The sequence below is a fragment of the Bos grunniens genome, chromosome 7 (assembly GCF_055505025.1).
Source record: "Bos grunniens cultivar Pamir isolate PY7600 chromosome 7, Bosgru_T2T1.0, whole genome shotgun sequence".
NCBI classification, from domain to species: Eukaryota; Metazoa; Chordata; class Mammalia; order Artiodactyla; family Bovidae; genus Bos; species Bos grunniens.
The window spans coordinates 77,940,752-77,961,039 of record NC_141171.1 but is presented as its reverse complement, the minus strand read 5'-3'; the positions used below and the strand labels follow the sequence as shown (position 1 = coordinate 77,961,039).

The window sequence follows — 20,288 nt, the reverse complement described above, 5'->3', positions numbered from 1 at the left end:
AAGGAGACACACAAGAGCCAATGGGATGATTAAATCTAGATGTTGAGATTATATTCGATATTATACTATTGAGTTGTAAAGCACCTTAGAGGGCCATTTTTTTCTGTTTCCTTCCCACAGAAAGAGTCTCTTTTGCAAAGTCCTTGGCAGGCCCTTGCTAACCTCCAGATAGTTGAATGACTGATACATTTTGTCATTCAGATTTTTTTCTCTAGTTTCACCTAAGGGCTTCCCTGATCAGGCCTTCCAAATCAGAGCTCCTTTGGAATAATTTAATATAACATTGTTCTCTTTTCGTTTCTTCATCATGCTTATGTTGTACAGCACATCATTTGTTTATTAGTTTTGTTTGTTTATTGTTGCTCTCTAAACAATAGGATGTAATAGCCAAAATAACAAGGACTGTGTTTAGATTGTTCACTGATGTACTTAAGTTGACAAGGACAGTTTCAGGCATATGGCAGAAATTCTTCTGCTATGTTCTACATGTTATTGAATTAAACTAATCATTCTTAAAACCTATAGTCATTATTTTCCAAGGGAGTCCACTCCATTCCTAGAGGCCCCTGTTTGAAAGCCCTTCTAGTTTTGCAGCTAGACTCTGCCACCCTACAGTTTATCAGCTCCCCTGACAAGGCTACTCTATCTCAAAGCTGATCATTCTAATATTTGAAGCCTCTATGTGAGTCAATCAACAAGTTACTTGAGCTGGAATCCTTTATCATTCCCTCTTCTAGTTACCAAGACATTTTGTATTTTTAAGAACAATTTAAAAAGTTTAATAATTGAAATGGTGGTTGAGACACAATATTTATGATGTCTCCGGAGCAGTTATTTTCACCTTCCTTGAGTCTGTGGATTCAAATGTTGTGAATTCCATGAAGACACAAATCTTCTCATCAGAAAATTAAACATGCAAGCAAACATTTATATACAATTTCAGGAGATTTACAGATACCCCCAAATCTATATAAACACCCTAAATAATAAATAAAATGTTTCAAGATATAATCTCAATCCTCAAGGTACCCTTTCTCTACAGATGGGCAAGAGCCATCCCTATTTTTCCTTTTCTCTTTGCTTCATAATTGTATTTTGTAGCCCATATGGTAGTTTAGAACCTATATGATGAAAGCTTTCTCAAGGAAGACAGGAAAATGTTTTTTATCTCAAAATGTACAATCTTCAACTGTGAATTATCAATAGCAAATCAAATCCACTGGCTTATACTTTAAAGTCATTTGGCAAAAAAAAAATTTCCACCTCTCAGAAACATAATTCTGTTAACCATTGTTAGGGATATTTTTACTTGCATGACTTTAAGTCAGTGATATGAAGTGCAACAAGATTACATTTATACCCTCTCTATACTCTGTTCCTGATTGTCTCCTTTTAAAGAACTCCACTGAGAGAAAATGCATTTAGTTTTGGTCTGCGGTATTTCCAAAGGCAAGATACGCCGACCTTGATAGCTTACTAAGTGATATGATTTTCTATAGGCAACACACAAAAATAAAATGATTTGTTTTAACTGGCAGTCATTATAGGCACTGCCTGTTGTATTTCTCTCTATAGCAGAATTAAATAGATGGTTTTATTCTGGCAGAAATCTCACTCCCCCCGCTTTTGCTTTTGTCTCTCTCCTGAGAGGGATGAGACCTCCTCTGTCAACCCAGACGCTCTTACTGTCACTAGGCAGAAAGAAAGCACCTCTCTGTGTATGAGGATGATCGGCTGCCAATAGATTTGGCTGTCAACCACCCAAAAGCACTGTCACTCAGTGTCAAAGCACTAACAACAAAGCAATTATCCACACAAAAAAGAAAGAGAATCAGAAGACCCAAGTTATGTAGATAAAACAGAGCCAGTGAAAAAATATAACGAGTGCCTCTGAAAGCTAAAGTGTGGTTTAGCTTCCTCCCAATAGACTGCCGCGTCATCCGTGAAGCCCTCCCAGTTTTTTTTTTTTTTTTTTTAATTTTAAGCTTGGCAAGTATTTCTGATTGTTTGTGAAACATTGACGAATACTTTTCTGAGGCATATACATCTTTTTCTATTAACATTGCTATCTTACACGTAGGAAGAATAAATGCATGCAGGATCAATTAAAATTCAGACAAATCTATGGCTCAACTTATGAAAGCTAAGGAGTAACAGTCCTAAAGAGAAAGGCTGTCACAGGGTTTCATTTCAAATGGACAGAATATAGAATTGGAAAAGGGAAACAGCAACTGAATATTCTAATTTGATGATACAAGGCAAAGTGTATCAAATACTATCAGCTCAGTTCAGTCACCTAGTCATGTCTGACTCTGCGACCCCATGGACTGCAGCACGCCAGGCTTCCCTGTCCATCACCAACTCCCAGAGCTTGCTCAAAATCTTGTCCTTTGAGTTGGTGATGCCATCCAACCAGCTCATCCTCTGTTGTCCCCTTCTCCTGCTGGCTTCAATCTTTCCCAGCATCAGGGTCTTTTCCAACGAGTCAGTTGGCCAAAGTATTGGAGTTTCAGCTTCAGCATCAGTCCTTCCAATGAATAATCAGGACTGATTTCCTTTAGGATTATTGGTTTGATTTCTTTGCAGTCCAAGAGACTCTCAAGAGTCTTCTTCAACACCACAGATCAAAATCATCAATTCTTCAGCTCTCAGCTTTCTTTATAGTTCAACTCTCATCAAATACTATAATCCTAATAAAAAAGAAAATCATAATCTGTGGACTACTAGAAAGTGTTGTAAGTATGAATCAGAAATACTAACTCAAGATTGAATGCTCATTTAGTGCAATAATAGTGTCTGCTTAGCAAAGTGAATTTTCTGTTACATATTTATTTATTTAAATGCCTACCTTCTATTCAACAACTATTTTTTAAGCACCTGAAAAATGAAAAAAGTAATAGTCACTCAGTCATGTTTGACTCTTTGAGACCCCATGGACTGTAACCCACCAGGTTCTTCTGTCCATGGAATTTTCCAGGCAAGAATACTGTAGTGGGTTGCCATGTGCTTCTCCAAGGGATCTTCCCAACCTAGGGACTGAACCTGAGTCTCCTGCATTGCAGGCAGATTCTTTTACCATCTGAGCCACCAGGCAAGACCCTAGTAATCACTTTCAATGTTCCAAAAACTTCAGTCAAGTCTTGGGATACAGTAGGGAAAGCAAGACCTATCTTAAAAATCCTTGAGAGAGTTTACTGGAAAGACAGATAAAAGCATGTGGACAAAAAGATAACTCTTGACTAAGGTTTCAATACATACAGTTCAGCTCTCTTTCTGACTCTATATTTTATTTGTCCTATGCCTTGGGCCACACCCATTTTCTCTGGGATGGATTTCTATGCTTTATAAAATAAATGAGAAGGGCCAAATTAGTCTCTAATTTAATTTCATTCTAAAAAAATTCCTATGATTTTATTTGATGGCATCTATAAAGTCTCTTCCTATAATGCACATTCACAGTTCTCAGAGAAAGATAATGCAGTCTACCAAGAATACTTCAGGCATTAACACTGCAAATACTTTGTATGTTTTTTTCCCTCTGAAAGCCAATATTTTTACTTAAGTCCACTATCATCATCACTGTTTTAATTAATATTATTATATTCTCTAGATTCTGGTGTATGTTCAACATAATGGGAACATTTATTATAAAAATGAAAAAATGACAAAAGTATCTAAATTATTCAGAAAAATGTTAAAAGTTGTGGAAAGTAGGAGGGATGATAAATGACTAATTAGATTTATTTTTAAGTAAAATCTTTGGAAAATTGTTACTGTGCTGTATGCTGAGTGACTTCATTGTTCCTTGCTCTTTGCATAGGAGCCCACCAGGCTCCTATGTCCATGGGATTCTCCAGGCAAGAATACTGTAGTGGGTAGCCATTTCCTCTTCCAGGGAATCTTCCCCACCCAGGGATCAAACCCATGTTTCTTGTGTCTCTTGCATTGGTAGGCAGATTCTTTACTGTTGAGCCATCTGGGAAGCTCCCAAATTAATCTGATATTAATTCAGATACATTTATCTTCTGGGTATTTATCTTATAAAATATGAAAATATTGTTTTAGAATAAAAAATTATACAACACCATGAATTTTAATTTTTGTTTTCTTAGCTAAGTCCTATATACTTTTGTAAACTGTTCATTATCATGAGAATATGAAACTGTGTGAAGGACAGTTGGAATATTTTGATTTTGCTTATAGATGGCAAAATTTAATGTATTAACCATAAGATTTAATAAGATTATCTAACAGAAGACTGAAAATATTTATTAATAAAATTAAAATATAGAAAGTGTTAAATATTTTACTTGATATTTAAAAGTTACATATATAGTATGTCTATAGGAAGAAAGATAAAATCTTTTTATGCAGAAATGATAATATACTGAGAGTTTTTTAAGTTAATTCATTTTTTTAAAATTGATGTTTCTTTCATACTTTCTCCTTTGATCACCAATAGATTCGGTTTTGTAACTCTGCTTTGAATCATGCATTCTGTCTTTCAGTATAAAAACATTAAAATGGGTCAGGGATATGAAAATATGTGTTTAAGAACCAAAATAATCTAAGAAAAGTTTTCACATGAGGAAATTCCATACTGGTTTTGCAAGATTTATACAGAATACACAAGAGTCAATATCCTTTCTTCTTCTGCAGAGTAGCATCCTATTACATATTTGGTGAAACTGAAAGTTGCTCAGTTGTGTCCGACTCTTTGTGACCCCATGGACTGTACAGTCCATGGAATTCTCCAGGTCAGAATACTGGAGTGGGTAGCTTTTCCCTTCTCCAGGGGATCTTCCCAACTCAGGGATCGAATCCAAGTCTCCCACATTGCAGGGTGATCCTTTACCAGCTGAGCCACAAGGGAAACCCAAAATGTCAGCAAAGCAGGGGGACCCAATATGAACCAGGGACCTCATTACATATTTGGTAATCAACTGTGAATCCTAATTTCTAGTTGGGAATACTAAATTTAATCTAGTTTTCCAAATTAGAACCTGGGAGATAGGGGAAGCAACAGTGATTTTCAAGAAGGACCGGATAGAAGGCACCATGTTGAACTGAAGAAACTGACTACTTCCTATAGCACAGGCAGGGATATTTTATTCACTTTTGATTCTTTATCACCCAACACAATGCTGATGCGTGGTTCAATACAAGTTACATATCTGTCACGTTGAAATTAGTTAAATGGACTCTATAAATAAGAACACTTTGGCTTCAGTACAGTTCCTACTATCAAAGTAACTCTGAATTGATAATCTATGGTAGTTAGACCCAGAGAAGGCAAAGGCAACCCTTTCCAGTACTCTTGCCTGGAAAACCTCATGGATGGAGGAGCCTGGTGGGCTGCAGTCCATGGGGTCGCTGAGAGTCGGACATGACTGAGCGACTGACTTCACTTTCACTTTTCACTTTCATGCATTGGAGAAGGAAATAGCAACCCACTCCAGTGTTCTTGCCTGGAGAATCCCAGGGACGGGGGAGCCTGGTGGGCTGCCGTCTATGGGGTTGCACAGAGTCGGACACGACTGAAGCGACTTAGCAGCAGCAGCAGCATGGTAGTTAGACCATCAACTTTGAAATTATATATCTATTTGATAGCAATAACACACCAAGTATTTAAACATCTCAGATGAGTAATATATTTTGGGTAGTTCAAATTAAAAATAAACACACACACACATATATAGTACTCACTACATTTGAAATGGTTACTTATACTTTAACATTTACATTTATGGACAGTTTTGGAGCATTTAGACTAAAAATAAGAATGAAAAGTTGCCTCTATTTTCTTCTCTTTCTAAAGTACTAAAAATGTATTTTCAAATTACTAGTGGAGCCATTGCTATATCTTACCTGGTAGAATCACAGACAGAAAAATATTCTGTACATATTTTATGTACTGTTGCAAATACAACATAGCTATTTTATTTCAAGTAGAAAAAAACTGAGTTTTAAATTAATTTCAAATTTTATGTAATATTAAAAAAACTCCTCTCTTTGCTAGACATCTCCATTAGTATGCTGATAATGATAATGTTGTTAATAACAAATGCTTGTCTAACCTTACTGGGCCCTGTTCAAAATGCATTACACATCTTAACTCATTTAATTCTAATAGCAACCTTATGAATTTATTGTTATTTCCATTTTGCAGAGGAACAAACTAAGGCAAAACAACTTGCCTTAATCATACAGCTAGTAAGTGCAGAGCTGAAATTTGATCCAATGTATTCTTTTCCAAATTCCATGCTCTTAACCATTAAAAAGCCGCTCAGTCGTGTTCGACTCTTTGCCACCCCAGGGACTACACAGTCCATGGAATTCTCCAGGCCAGAATACTGGAGTGGGTAGCATTTCCCTTCTCCAGGGGATCTTCCCAACCCAGGGATTGAACCCAGGTCTCCCGCATTGCAGGCAGATTCTTTACCAGCTGAGCCATAAGGCAAACCCTAAACCAGTAGATGTCAGTAATAATGTTTTATACATATGTATATATATAATGTATATATCCAAGAAAAACACTAAAATATATCAATGTTCAATTAAAAAAACATTAAGTGTATTTTAAAGATTACCTTACAATTAGGGTTATTATAGAATGGGTGCTTGGAATTAAAAATGGGTGTTGGGGTAATGTCATTTCATGTTTCCTAGATTAAGAACAATGTAATCCTTTAAAATTTTCAGAAAAAAATGAGTAATATTAGATAAAATGACCCTGCCAATTTAAAATTTGAAGCAGTGAATATTCAGGATAAATATTTCTCTTTGAACATATTCATTTTGAATGACTGGCTTGACAAAATGCCAATTTCAGTTTGCTTGATAATTATTAACAATTTTACTGAATAGCTTGTTTTATTTATTTCTGTTTATAAATAAAATTCTACTCTTAAAGGAATTTGACAGTATCATATAAAGGTTTTATCAAATGTATAAAGGTTTTATCAAATGTGTTAAACAAATGAAGGTCTAAGCTACAGTCCTCTCAGAACCAATGAGACAAAAGAGGTCATTTACTAATTAAATGAAGACATTCTGCAATGCAAAGTGTATTTACTAAGACAAAAATGTAGAACAATCTTGTGACTTTCTTACATACACAAGGATGACATCAGTTGTGCGTACTAGGAAAAAAGTTACCAAACAGTTCATCCGTAGCCAGTTGTACTTAAAATAGTAAGATATGTTATCACAGGGCAAAAGCCAAAGACAGAAGGATTTCAAATTTTAAAAAGAAAAGGAAAAAAACCTTATGTATGTGCTCTGATATTGTAAAAATGGAGAGAACAAGTTGGCATTTCTGGAGAGTCCTTGATAGGAAAGGATTGGTTTTTGAGATAGAACACAAATTGTTTTGTTATAGTTTCTGTCCTTGAATAAAATGGGCCAGGCTCAGGGACACACTGACTAAAAGGAAGGGTGAACCTGACCTCTCCCTTGCTCTTGAAGTTTACCATAGTTATCTATTAGAACTTTTATAGACCTGCTTTTATTTTATTTTATGGTTGTGTGTGTTTTATTTTTATTTTTTGTCTCATCTTCTGCACTTCCAAATCTAATAGCTAGAAGTATAAAAGAAGTCCAGAAATTGTTGTCATGCATAGTGCATGTGAATGGATTTCTTAGAATCTTTGCCAATTTGGGTAGCTCCCAACTTGGAAAGTTTCCCAGATGGGTGCACTTAAAAAAAGTTATGTCATTCTCCAACTTGCTGTTGACAAATGTTTCTGTGGATGCTAATAGACATAAATGTTATTTCTTATTTAGACTAAGTATAGAAGTAGAGCATTTACAACAGCCCATTAGAGATTTTTATCAGCCAGGAGTGGAAAAAGGCCTGGGAGAAAAGCAAAAACATTACAATTGTATAGCTCAGTTAATTCCTGTGTTGGCTCTGCCAAGGTGTATGTTTCTGGATGATTCTAGCCAGAGTTCAATAGTAGGACCGTGATTGTGGGTGAGGGATGGTATTTTCAAATATTCGTGTTTTTAAAATAAAAGGCGTCTGTACTTTTAACTAAATTAATTATGTTTTCCCATTATGAATGATACAGACTAGGACTCAATCTGATGAGAAATGAATCTAGGTTTGATAATTGGATACTTCCAAAACTGTGGTCACAGTACTCAAGTAATTCATTTGGTGGCAGATGGTGGGAAGGGATAAGAAATGAAGTCAGGTTCTCATCACCTGAACTAAGGACAGGATTTTCTATTAATGTAGACACACACACAGTGGAGACAGAATAGTCTCAGTTTATTACATGATCCTGAATCTGGGTAGGGAAATAATCCCGTTTCTTACAATCAGGTCTCTGCTAATTTATTTTGCTTCCTTTAAACCAATACTAGGAAAAGAGAAAAGAAAGGGGGAAAAAACAGGAAAATCATGTGAACTCAGGCAGAGAGCTAAAGAACACTATTTCTAAACGTAATCATTGCTTTGGAAGTTCAAGGTTAGGAGAATATCAAATTGATCTAAAATAAGACACGTATTAATATTTAATATGATTTCCTCCTGCCCCTGTGCCAGTCAGACATTTGGTCCCTAGCATGACATTAATGAGACTGTAAGCTCCTTGAGACAGACACCATGTCTGGTTTATTTCTCCACACCCCACGGGATTTATCCCAGTGACTAGTACTTAAAGGGGCTCAAAACATATTTGAAGAGAGAAATCCAAAATAATTAGCCCTGTGTTTATCTTAAACAAAGATTTGCTTCCATTCAAAATTAGTCACTTGCTGCCACACAGCTCTGGAAGACTCTAGATTGTCAAGGAATAAATACAAGTACATACAAATCATTGCTACACTTGCAAAATTAAACACTGAATTGGGTAGTTGCCAAGTCCCTTTTCAATTTTCCTGTCTCTGGACATCCCTTCACCTGCTCCTCTATTTTTATGGCTAGAGAGAAAAATCAGTGTACTAGTTCTGGTATTGTTTTTCTATTTTCAGGGTGGTGTTTTTAGGCTTTTGGAGGTAGAAGGGAGTCAATGCAAAGGTGCTGGCAGTTTCAAATAAAAACTATTGCTTTGCTTCAGGTTAAATCACTTAACCTGCTGTGATCAATTAGAATCCATTTCGCTATTGAGCACAGCTAGGTGCTTAATAAAAGGGTCACAGGGAGGCACACACAAAGATGTCCACTCAGCTCTGCACATGGCAGGAACCCTTCACCAGCTGTGCAAAATGGTCACTACATGGATGCCGGACAAGTAGATCCACCCCCTTCACCCCATCCCCCCACTGTGGAAAGACTACAGAGTTCTGGAATTTACATCCTATACAAGTGAGACCAGTGATTGCATGCATTTTTTAAAATGCTGTTTTATTAAATTTTATTTTGCATCATAGAGAATATTGCCAGAGTCTTTAACATACATGATGAATCTCTCACTTTTCTTATTTAATGACAAATGATGGAAGTCAAAAACAATTCGTCCCCTGCTGGGGCCACTCATATATAAAACCAAGCCTGCTTCTACGCACCAGGTTTTAAATCAAAACTACACAGCTTATACACTCTCGCCCTTACACTGAGAGGTAAGAAAAGGCAAATATAAACGTCTGCTCAGAAATAGAGGCAGTTCCATAATCAGCCACAGCAAAATGCTGTCTCTTACATTTACCTATAGTGTCTGTAAAGAAGTGTAATGGGAAAGCAGGCAGGACTTCTGACAGTGTCACCCAAGACTGGAACCTATTTAACTTACCAATTAATGAGTCACTAACCTTTTCTTAAGATTACTTAAAACATACACCTCCATCTAATTCTCTAAAACACCACATAAACAGTATTTCTTTCTTTTGTTAAAGAAAACAAAACCACAAAGCAGTTACTCAAGAATAGAAAAGATATGCAAGTTATTTTTGCCTTTATAATCTGAATCTGTTAAATATGAAAAAAATTAAATCTTTGAGGATCCACATATCTGTCATTTTTTTTTCTAAAAATTATGTATGTAAAACAGAAAAAATATTAACAGACCATTATGTAGTTAGAAAATGTCTATTTTAATTCTATCCCCTGATATACAAATTTCTAAAGCTGAATCTTGCCATAATCCTAAAGTTATGTTGGAATTCCTGCTTGTGTCAGAGGTGTTCTGTACTGTCTTAATTTTATAAAGGGAAAGCAATCTGTATTTCCTATGCATACCTTGGCCATGGCAATGGTTGGTTGAGTGTTATTTTGAACCCCTGTGGCTATTGCCCATTAGTTCCAGTGGAGAAAGATAATGACTCCCTGGTATAGTAATTTATCATACTACTAGGTCTGAATTCCATATTCAGCCACTATACATGAGACCAATCCACAAAGAAGACAAAGAAAACCAGACAACTTGAAAACCAATCAAACATTTTGCATCGGTTACTACAAGAAGAAACTGTGTTGCTTTGTTTTGTCTGAGAATTCACCTTTTCGTTTAAATCAAGGGGTAGTTATTCTGCCTCATTTAGGCCACTACAGACTGTCACCCTTTCATAAGTCAGAAAGTGGAATGAATCAGAAAATATGCAATAAATTTACTTTAAAAAAGGGAAGCGAAAGACATGTGAAATTATTGTGTTTGTATTCTCTTAACTCAAAGAGTTGAAGATATTTGTATACTAGAAAAAGAAAAGTAGCACAGGAAGGTTTTCTTTTTTTCCTGACAAATCAATAAGATTTGTCTTGCAGAATCCACACTTTCAAATACTCTGCAACTAGTGGAACACATTTTCTAAGGTGACCAACTGGGGTCTGGTACACTCAGGGTCCATAATTAAATATGCTTTCTCAGAAATCAAAATAGTGAGTTTTGTTTCATCAGAACTCTGAATAAAGAGGAACTAGTATTTCAAAAATAGAGCATTAGACTGCTGGCATCTCTAAAGATATGGTTGGGGTAGCAGCTACTTCACCAAATCCAATCTCTTTACAAAGCCAGAAATCAAAGAGATTTATCATTGCCAATGCTGGTGATTAGAAAGCGTAATTTGTCAGTGCCATTCAGTAGCCAGTGAATGAATAGATCAGACCTATCTGCAATCTGGCTTTTAATGTTAAAACGGGAATTCACTTAGACAGATAATCTATTTCTCAAAAAGGAATTGACTTTAAAAAGTCTATTTGATTGTACTCTCATTCATTTATTACTTGTATTTGGAAATGTCCTATCTCGCTAGCTTCCCAAGCTCCTAATTCCTCTCTACTGGTTCTCTGACTTCTGAGAACACTTACCAGTTGGAAACATTCTCACAGTTATCCAGAAAACCAGAGAAAATACAAAATGGAGAGAAGAGAAAACTTTATCTTTTAGGCCACTGCCTCTTTGGTAGGCAATCCTGAAGAATTTCCAAAAGGAAAAAAAAAAAAATGGATAGGTTAGAAAAGAATATGGTTGAATTATGCAAGCCTTACTCATACACTTATTTTGCTACAGAAATAGTCACGAGACTTTAAGGGATCAGAATTGGCCAAAAATAATAATGTATTCAGTTTTGTTACAATTCTATTAATAAAATGTGGGTTTTTATTGAAGTCAAAATTAAACTTGTCTTCTCTGATACTCTTAAAATCGATAAAATAACTCATCTGTTTACTCTGTTGAAAGCATGTTTGGAAAATGTTTCAGATTCAGTTCTCAACTGATTTTTTTCAAGCTACAGGATAACTTTATATGGCTTCTAAAAATTATTAGAGCTCAATCAGTTCCTTTCATCATATTACTTGTTTAAATTGAGTATACTCTCTTTAGTGTTTCCTGAGTGCATTCTGTTTCCTGGCCCTCCTACTCACATCCCCGTTTCTGCCCAAATCTGTTTAACTTATCATTCCTTTTGACGGAGGGCTTATTTCCACAGAAGTGTAATAGATTTACAAAGAAACTTACTGCCACATAAATATCATTACCCTTATCATGAAGATATTTTCTCTCTTAAAATCTACTTCATAATTAAAGTGTCCTTTTAAAATTGGATTAAAAAAAATATGTGTAAACCAGTTCTACAGAAAGAGTTGTCTGTGGGTAAATGTGACTCTACAGTTACTAGTCTGCCAAGTGATTGTGTTAGGAATAAATTAATTATAGCACTAGGCACACTGTTGTGTTCAACTGACTTTTTTTTTTTTTCCCCAAAAGGACTTTCCCATGGAAGGAATTCAGTTCAGTTCAGCTGCTCGGTTGTGTCCGACACTTTGGGACCCCATGGACTGCAGCACACCAGGCTTCCCTGTCCATCACCAACTCCTGGATCTTGCTCAAACTCATGTCCATTGTGTCGGTGATGCCAACCAACCATCTCATTCTCTGCTACCCCTTCTCCTCCCACCTTCAATCTTTCCCAGCATCAGGGTCTTTTCAAATGAGTCAGCTCTTCGCATCAGTTGGCCAAAGTATTGGAGTTTCAGCTTCAGCATCAGTCCTTCCAATGAAAATTCAGGACTAATTTCCTTTTTTTTTTTTTTTTAATTAATTTTAATTTTAATTTCCTTTAGGATTGACTGGTTTGATCTCCTTGCAGTCCAAGTCACATAATATGAAAAGGAGTAAGGGGATCAGTTCAGTTCAGTCGCTCAGTCGTGTTTGACTCTTTGCGACCCCATGAGTCGCAGCACACCAGGCCTCCCTGTCCATCACCAACTCCCAGAGTTCACTCAGACTCACGTCCATCGAGTCAGTGATGCCATCCAGCCATCTCATCCTCTGTCGTCCCCTTCTCCTCCTGCCCCTAATCCCTCCCAGCATCAGAGTCTTTTCTAATGAGTCAACTCTTCGCATGAGGTGGCCAAAGTACTGGAGTTTCAGCTTTAGCATCATTCCTTCCAAAGAAATCCCAGGGCTGATTTCCTTCAGAATGAACTAGTTGGATCTCCTTGCAGTCCAAGGGGCTTCTCCAACACCACAGTTCAAAAGCATCAATTCTTCGGCGCTCAGCCTTCTTCACAGTCCAACTCTCATATCCATACATGACCACAGGAAAAACCATAGCCTTGACTAGACGGACCTTTGTTGGCAAAGTAATGTCTCTGCTTTTGAATATGTTATCTAGGTTGGACATAACTTTCCTTCCAAGGAGTAAGCGTCTTTTAATTTCATGGCTGCAGTCACCATCTGCAGTGATTTTGGAGCCCAGAAAAATAAAGTCTGACATCGTTTCCACTGTTTCCCCATCTATTTGCCATGAAGTGATGGGACCTGATGCCATGATCTTCGTTTTCTAAATGTTGAGCTTTAAGCCAACTTTTTCACTCTCCACTTTCACCTTCATCAAGAGGCTTTTTAGTTCCTCTTCACTTTCTGCCATAAGGGTGGTGTCATCTGCATATCTGAGGTTATTGATATTTCTCCCAACAATCTTGATTCCAGCTGTGCTTCTTCCAGTCCAGCATTTCTCATGATGTACTGTGCATATAAGTTAAATAAGCAAGGTGACAACATACAGCCTTGTCATACTCCTTTTCCTATGGAACCAGTCTGTTGTTCCATGTCCAGTTCTAACTGTGAATAAACAAATAACATGCTATTTCTAAAAGTGGAAGCCACCAAGGAATTCTAGCTAACAGTATTCTTATGGACATGTGACCCTAGTATAACCAGATCTTCTGATTTGCTCAAAAGAAGCTGGAATTTCAGATTTGGAGATGAACGCATCTGATCATTTTAGATGCTGGCAAGTTACTAAAAACAATGCGGATAAAACAAAATACAATTTCAGGCCCTGATGAACCAACTATTGCTGGTTTCCAAACTTTGATTTAATCATAGGACTCCACTCATATCTCAGACATATACAAAATAGCCATCCTGGTGTATGGCAAGTTTTATGAATAATCAAGGAGCCTGTCCTACGTCTTCTTACATAATGGCAGTTTAAGCTTGGTTATGATATCCCACATCTAATAATGCAGCTCATCACTTAGGTTATAAAAGCTCTGAGAATTGAGAGTCCTTCCTAACACGTTAGTTAAGTTTTATATGAAACCTATATCAGTTAGTCAGCTAAGTGATACTTTTCTAGACAAAGGTGAAAATTGATGCCCAAAGGATATGTTTTAATGCTTAATACTCTTTTATTTGTAATATCCAATATTATTCTAATGAATACCAGTCTATACAACCTGTTGATAATCATTAATCTAAGAAAAGCACTGTAGGTGATAGCAGCAGATTGCTTCCTATGCTATTTAATTCAACAAAATCAAAAGCATCTCAGTTTAAAAGGGGGAAATAGATATGAAAAGAAAGACAGCTGTTGAATCATTCAGGTTTCCATTTTTAATCAATAACCAGTCCCAGGTGTCTAACACATTAACCCTCAGGAGAAAGACTTGCAACATGTCATCAGAGGAGGGTTGCTGGGAGACAGGGTTGCCTGCTGGGGATTGGATTCCTTTGGTTTCCCTGATCACCATGTTCTGTCTGGCTGTACTTGAGTTGTACTGGTTTCTGAATTCTCCTGAATGCTCAGAAATACTACAGCCCATGACAGCAGTGGCAACTTCATGGGGAAAAATCCATTACAGGAGTGGCCCATTGTTTTTGGGCTCTCCTGGTGGCTCAGTGGTAAAATCGGCTTCCCTCATAGCTCAGTTGGTAAAGAATCCTCTGCAATGCAGGAGACCTGGGTTTGATTCCTGGTTTGGGAAGACCCCCTGGAGAAGGAAATGGCGATCCACTCCAGTATACTTGCCTGGAGAATCCCATGGACAGAGGAGCCTGGTGGGCTACAGTCCATGGGGTCGCAAGAGTAGGACATGACTTAGCGACTAAACCACCACCACAGGGGTAAAGAATCTGCCTGCCAAAGCAGGAGACGTGGGTTTGATCCCTAGGTTGAGAAGAACCCCTGGAGAAGAAAACAGCAACCCATTCTAGTATTTCTGCCTGGGAAATCGCATGGACATAGAAGCCTGGTGGACCACAGTCCATGGGGTCACAAAAGATTCTAATACAACTTAGTGACTCAACAACAGCAACCCACTGTTATCACTCACTAGTCAAGAGACCCTGGGTGCTTTTTTGTCACATGTTGTCTTATCTGGTCACCTTGAAATAATGACCATAGGGTTACATACAGTATGATATGTGTATGTGTGTGTTTCTAAGCACGAGGTTCTGTTTTTCCCTTGCTAGTGGTTATTTTAATGGAAAAAAAAAAAATTGTCTGACCTATACCTGGCTGCTAGCCAAGAATTAAATATAGCAATTTGTTACAGTAATATTCCTCCAGAGTCCTTCAGCAAGAACACAAACTATTTAAGTTATGCTTAAAGGTATATTTCATTTTTAAGTCTCATCTCTGGTACATGCCATATCCTAAGCAGCTTTCTCTCCAGTAGCACAAGCAGTTTTCCTCAATAGCTTCTTTTCCTGCCTGGCATAGCTCCCTCCCGGGTGTTTACCATTTGAATGATCACATTTGATTTTGTAATACAATAGTTTTATCCAGAAAAAAACAAAAAACAAAACTGTACATAGGGAAAGGCCCCTCCTACCCTGGGAACCCCATTAAGACTTACTACTAATTTCTTGTGTTAGAAAAAAAAAAAAAATATATATATATATATATCACAACTCAATTTCAAAACAATTTTTTCTGTTTCTTAAATGCATATCAATTTTAGTAAATTGTTCTTAATTTCCAAACAGATGTTTAAAATACTCTTTTAAGCAGTATTGCAATTTTCTGTGCTTTTCCTGTTTCCTATGCTAGGCTGTCATTTTTTTAATGAGTCCCACATATTGTACACATTGACAGTATTTGTGTTGTAGCAATCTTTTTAGTATTTTCAGTTGTGTGTTAGTTTCCTGTGAGTGCTGTAACAAATTGCTATAAACTGGGTGACTGAAAGCCATATAAACAGGGTGGGGGGTGTAACATTCAAGAAAAACAACAACAACAACAACAGGTCCACTCAACAGTACTTCAAATCACATGATATTTTGAAATGTGTGTCCCTTCTATGTAGAATAATAGTTTAAGTTTCAAACCTCAAAGCAGCCTGTGAGTGTATCAGCATGGCCTAGGAATATGTAAATGATTTTCTGCTTTTGAGCATAAAGTATATATAGACACACAGAGAGACAAGATTTTTCCTTTTGCAAACAGCATTGCTTTATGGCAGATTGCCAGAACTCCGAGAGACATGCTATCACGCTGTCAGGAGGCATTGTACCAATGAGGAAAGATAGCAGTTTCAGGTATTGTATAGACTAATTGTGGTGTAGGTACGCCAATTGATAAAAGAGCAGAAATTTTGGCATTACATCAATAAGCAGTATAATTAAGGTAATAGGTAGCATGCCATCTAATCAAGTTACTACAGTAATACCAATGTGTGTTAACTTTAACACTCTCTGAATACTAATTACTATTACTTTCAGATTTTTACAATACACAGTATATTTAACAGAATTTAACATATCTGGATAATTACTATTGTGCTAATAAATAAAAATAGTTATTATTCAAAAAAAAAACCACACTGTAGCTAGTTTTTTTTAAAGTATTTTCCAGTTATGAATTATCATATGACTAGAGAATATAGATTCTCATTTTTTTTATACTAAGTATTTTATTGTATGTTGCCATCAGTGTATATAAAATAATTACCCTTGTGAAACAGAAAATTATGACTATTCAGAGAGGTAGACATTAAGGACTGACAAAAGTAGAAGTTTGTATAGTATGGCACGTTACAGAGAGGCTTTTGTACAGGCTTCAAATTTAGCTTTCCTTTGAATATTCACTGGTTTATGAAACGTGGTTTGCAAAACCTTGTCAAGATTCGTCTTACTACAAAAAGGAACAGACTTTCTGGGGCCTGAAGGGATTTGTACTTGAAGATACTCCAGTCAGCAGAGGGTCATGTTGAGCATTCTGCAGACAGAACTGTTTCAAATCTGCAGCTGCCTGGGAAACCTTCACCCGATTGAGCCCGGCCTCCAGCCGGAGCTGTTGAACCACTTTTTTCATAGCCGCGATGCTGGATGAACCAGACATGGCCCACTGGAAAGGATGGCAGATCTGTGGGCCGTCGGCAGCTCTGCGGTGGGTCCGCTGGGCCAGTCTGCGGGGCTGGGGGTCTAGATTCTCATTTTTAAAGATGCTTTAATGTAAACATTGTATCCCCTAAATAGAGTTTGTATAAGTCTACCTTTATTATATAGAAATGCAAGTTAAAAAACAACAACAAGGTTTTATATTTGAAAAGACATCTAAAAATCTCCATTGAGTCATCTCTATTTGTCATCTCTATTTGTGTAATGGAATCGATGAACGATGAATTTCCTATGAAATATTATTATTGAAATATAAGTTATACTTGTCTAATTCTCACTTTTAATATATTCTACTGCTTTCAGATACTTAGAAAGGACTTAGATAATCAGTACCCATAATTCAAGTCACTCTCCCTATACGTACCCCTTCTCATGCTTTCATCTCTCCATCTTTCTGGTGTTTTCAACCATCTTGATACTTGATTTTTTTCTGTTTTCTCTAATTGTTTTTTTTTCTTATCCCCATAGGCCAGCATTCATTTCTCTTGGTTCAGTCATGCCTGCTTCCTTACTCAATTGTTGGCACTCAAGTGCCGAGTTTTAAGTGTGTCAATGATGCTTTTACTGAATTTGACAGAATCAAAGGTCAATGAGATGTACATGTGGAAGAAATCCCTACAATTTATAATACTATACATTGTACTTCTAGCTTTTAAATAAGACCCAAACCATTTCTGTTTGGCAACAATACTGACTACTGTTTAAAAAAAAATGATGTTATTTACTAGACATCTATTAAAAACTGGAATTTTTTTTACACAAGCATTCCTTCTCACTTGAAATGCCATAAATACAAAGAAATGTAATTAAAATATATAAAGACTGAGTTTTGATTTCACATTTTTTTGATAAGTAAACATTTTATATATTTAATTATTATCTATTATTATTATTATTTTTTTACTTTACAATATTGTATTGGTTTTGCCGTACATAACACATAACAATAGGTAGGTCAGGTATTGCAATAACAGCAATAAAAATAAGGCTAGAAAATAAGTGGCTTAGAAGGTCTAAAAAATGACTTCAAAAATCTAAAAAGAGCCTATTGCTAACTATATAGAGAAGGTTGTGAAAAGAGTAAAACTTATGAAAATGAGAACATCAGCAAAATGGTGGAGTACAAAGCTCCAGACTATTTTTACTAGAGAAATAAAGGAGAGACTGGTGGCAAAAACTTTATAGGACCCTTGATAATCAGTGAAATGATCTACATAAAACAAATTAATATCCAGAAAAGAAAAAGGAACATTCAAAGTGGTATGACATTATGTGACATTTTTACTTGTAATTTTCCTACCCTCTACCCACTGGCTCAATGCAGTTTGGCAAAAGCAGTGCCTCATCCCAGTTCCATTCTGTCAGCCAGAAAGAGCAGAGCAAATCAAACAAGCAACATTAGAAATTGTCCGGGTGTTGCCTGATTGGTCTCTATGTCGCCAACTCAGAGATGAGATAGCTGAGGCAGCAGAGTTCAAATTTCAGGCGAGCAGGAACTGTGGGAAGCAGTGGTCATGGCTTGTGAAAACCACAAGGACACCACAAGAACTCAGATACCCATGAGAACAGAGTACTGATGGAGGAGCACAGTAGAACAGGTGAGGCACCAAAAGAAGCTAGGATAAGACGCTTAGGGAAGCAAGATGCTTAAAATCAGTCATGCGCATGGGGCAGTTGAGGACAGAAAAAATCATAATCAAAAGATCAGGGGAAAAGAAAAACATGATTCAAATTGCCTGAGAAGACCTTAAGCTTTCATAACAAGCTGAATAGTGAAGAGCTTCTCTGATGAGAATAAGTCTGAAAACCAAAATAAGCCACTTTTTCAAAATTTTCAAGATCTGCTTTTGGCAAAATCTGCCGCAATGTCCACAAAATATTGCAATATGTACAAATAAATAGGAAAATATGGCCTATTCAAAGGAACAAAATAAATCACTGAAAACTGTTCCTGAAGAAACATAGGCGTAGGATTTATTAGGGGAAAAAAAATTAAAACAATTGTGAATATGCTCAAAGTGGCAAAAGAAAACAGAACTATGGGATATGAGAAAATTATGAAGGAAATAAAAATATCAATACAGACAGATATTATCAAAACAGAATTTCTGGGGTTAAGAAATGCAATAATTGAGCTGAGACACTCATTACAAGTGTGCAACATGAGTTTCAAATAGGCAGAACACAGAATCAGCGAACATCATGAGGAATAAAAGAAAAAATAATAAAGAAAAGTGAGCATTAGGATCTTATAGGACACCATCAAGTGGATTAATATACATTAAGGAAGTCACAGAAGAAGAAAGGAAAGGAATTAGATTATTTAAAGAAACAATGACCCAAAATTTCCAATTGAGAAAACACACAAAGTTCAAGAGTCTCAATAAACTCTGAAGAGGAGAAAACCAAAGAAATTCACACTGAGATATATTATAATCAAAATTTTGAAAGATAAAAAAAGAACCTTGAAGTCATCTAGAGAAAAGTGACTCATCACATACAAGGCATTCTTAAGCAGATTTATTAGTAGAAATTTAGCAAGCCAAAAGAAAGTGGTATGGTATTCAGGTATAGCTCATTTTATTGCACTTCACTTTATTATGCTTCACAGATACTGCTTTTTTTTTTTTCTTTTAATAAACTGAAGTTTGGGGCAAACATACATCAAGCAAGTCTATTGTCTTCATATTTCCAACATCAGTTTTTCACTTAACATCTTTGTCACATATTGGCAATTTTCACAATATATCCAACTTTCATATTATTCTTATATTTGTTGATTTATGATCAATGCTTTTTGATGTCACTATTATAATTGTTTAGGAGCACCATGAATCGTATAAAAGAGCAAATTTATAAAAGTGTGTGTTCTGACTGCTCTACTGACCAGCTATTCCCACATGGTCTCTCTCCTTGGCCTATCTATTGTCTGAGATGCAACAATATCAAAATTAGGCCAAATAATCATACTTTACTTTGTGTTCATACTGAACTTTGTGTTCAAGTGAAAGGGAGAGGGGCATGTCTTTCACTTTAAATAAAAAGCTAGAAATAATTAAGCTTAGTGAGAAAGCCATGCCTAAAACTAAGACAGGCCAAAAGCCAGGCCTCTTGTACAGTCAGCTAAGTTGTGAAAGCAAAGGAAATTCTCTTGAAGGAAATTAAAAATGCTACTCTGGAGAACATACAAATAAAAATGTGAAAGAGCCATACTGC

General features: G+C 36.3%; 1 long non-coding RNA gene and 1 pseudogene across 6 annotated transcripts in view; both read right to left on the bottom strand.

Moving 5' to 3' along the window:
- Window positions 1-20,288, bottom strand: part of LOC147369852 (uncharacterized) — a 1,128,106-nt gene that overhangs the window by 439,645 nt on the left and 668,173 nt on the right. The gene's annotated exons all lie outside the window — the stretch shown is intronic.
- LOC147369854 (guanine nucleotide-binding protein G(I)/G(S)/G(O) subunit gamma-5 pseudogene) lies at window positions 16,566-17,090 on the bottom strand (annotated as a pseudogene). Its single transcript, XR_015167964.1, has one exon. The product of XR_015167964.1 is annotated as a guanine nucleotide-binding protein G(I)/G(S)/G(O) subunit gamma-5 pseudogene (transcript).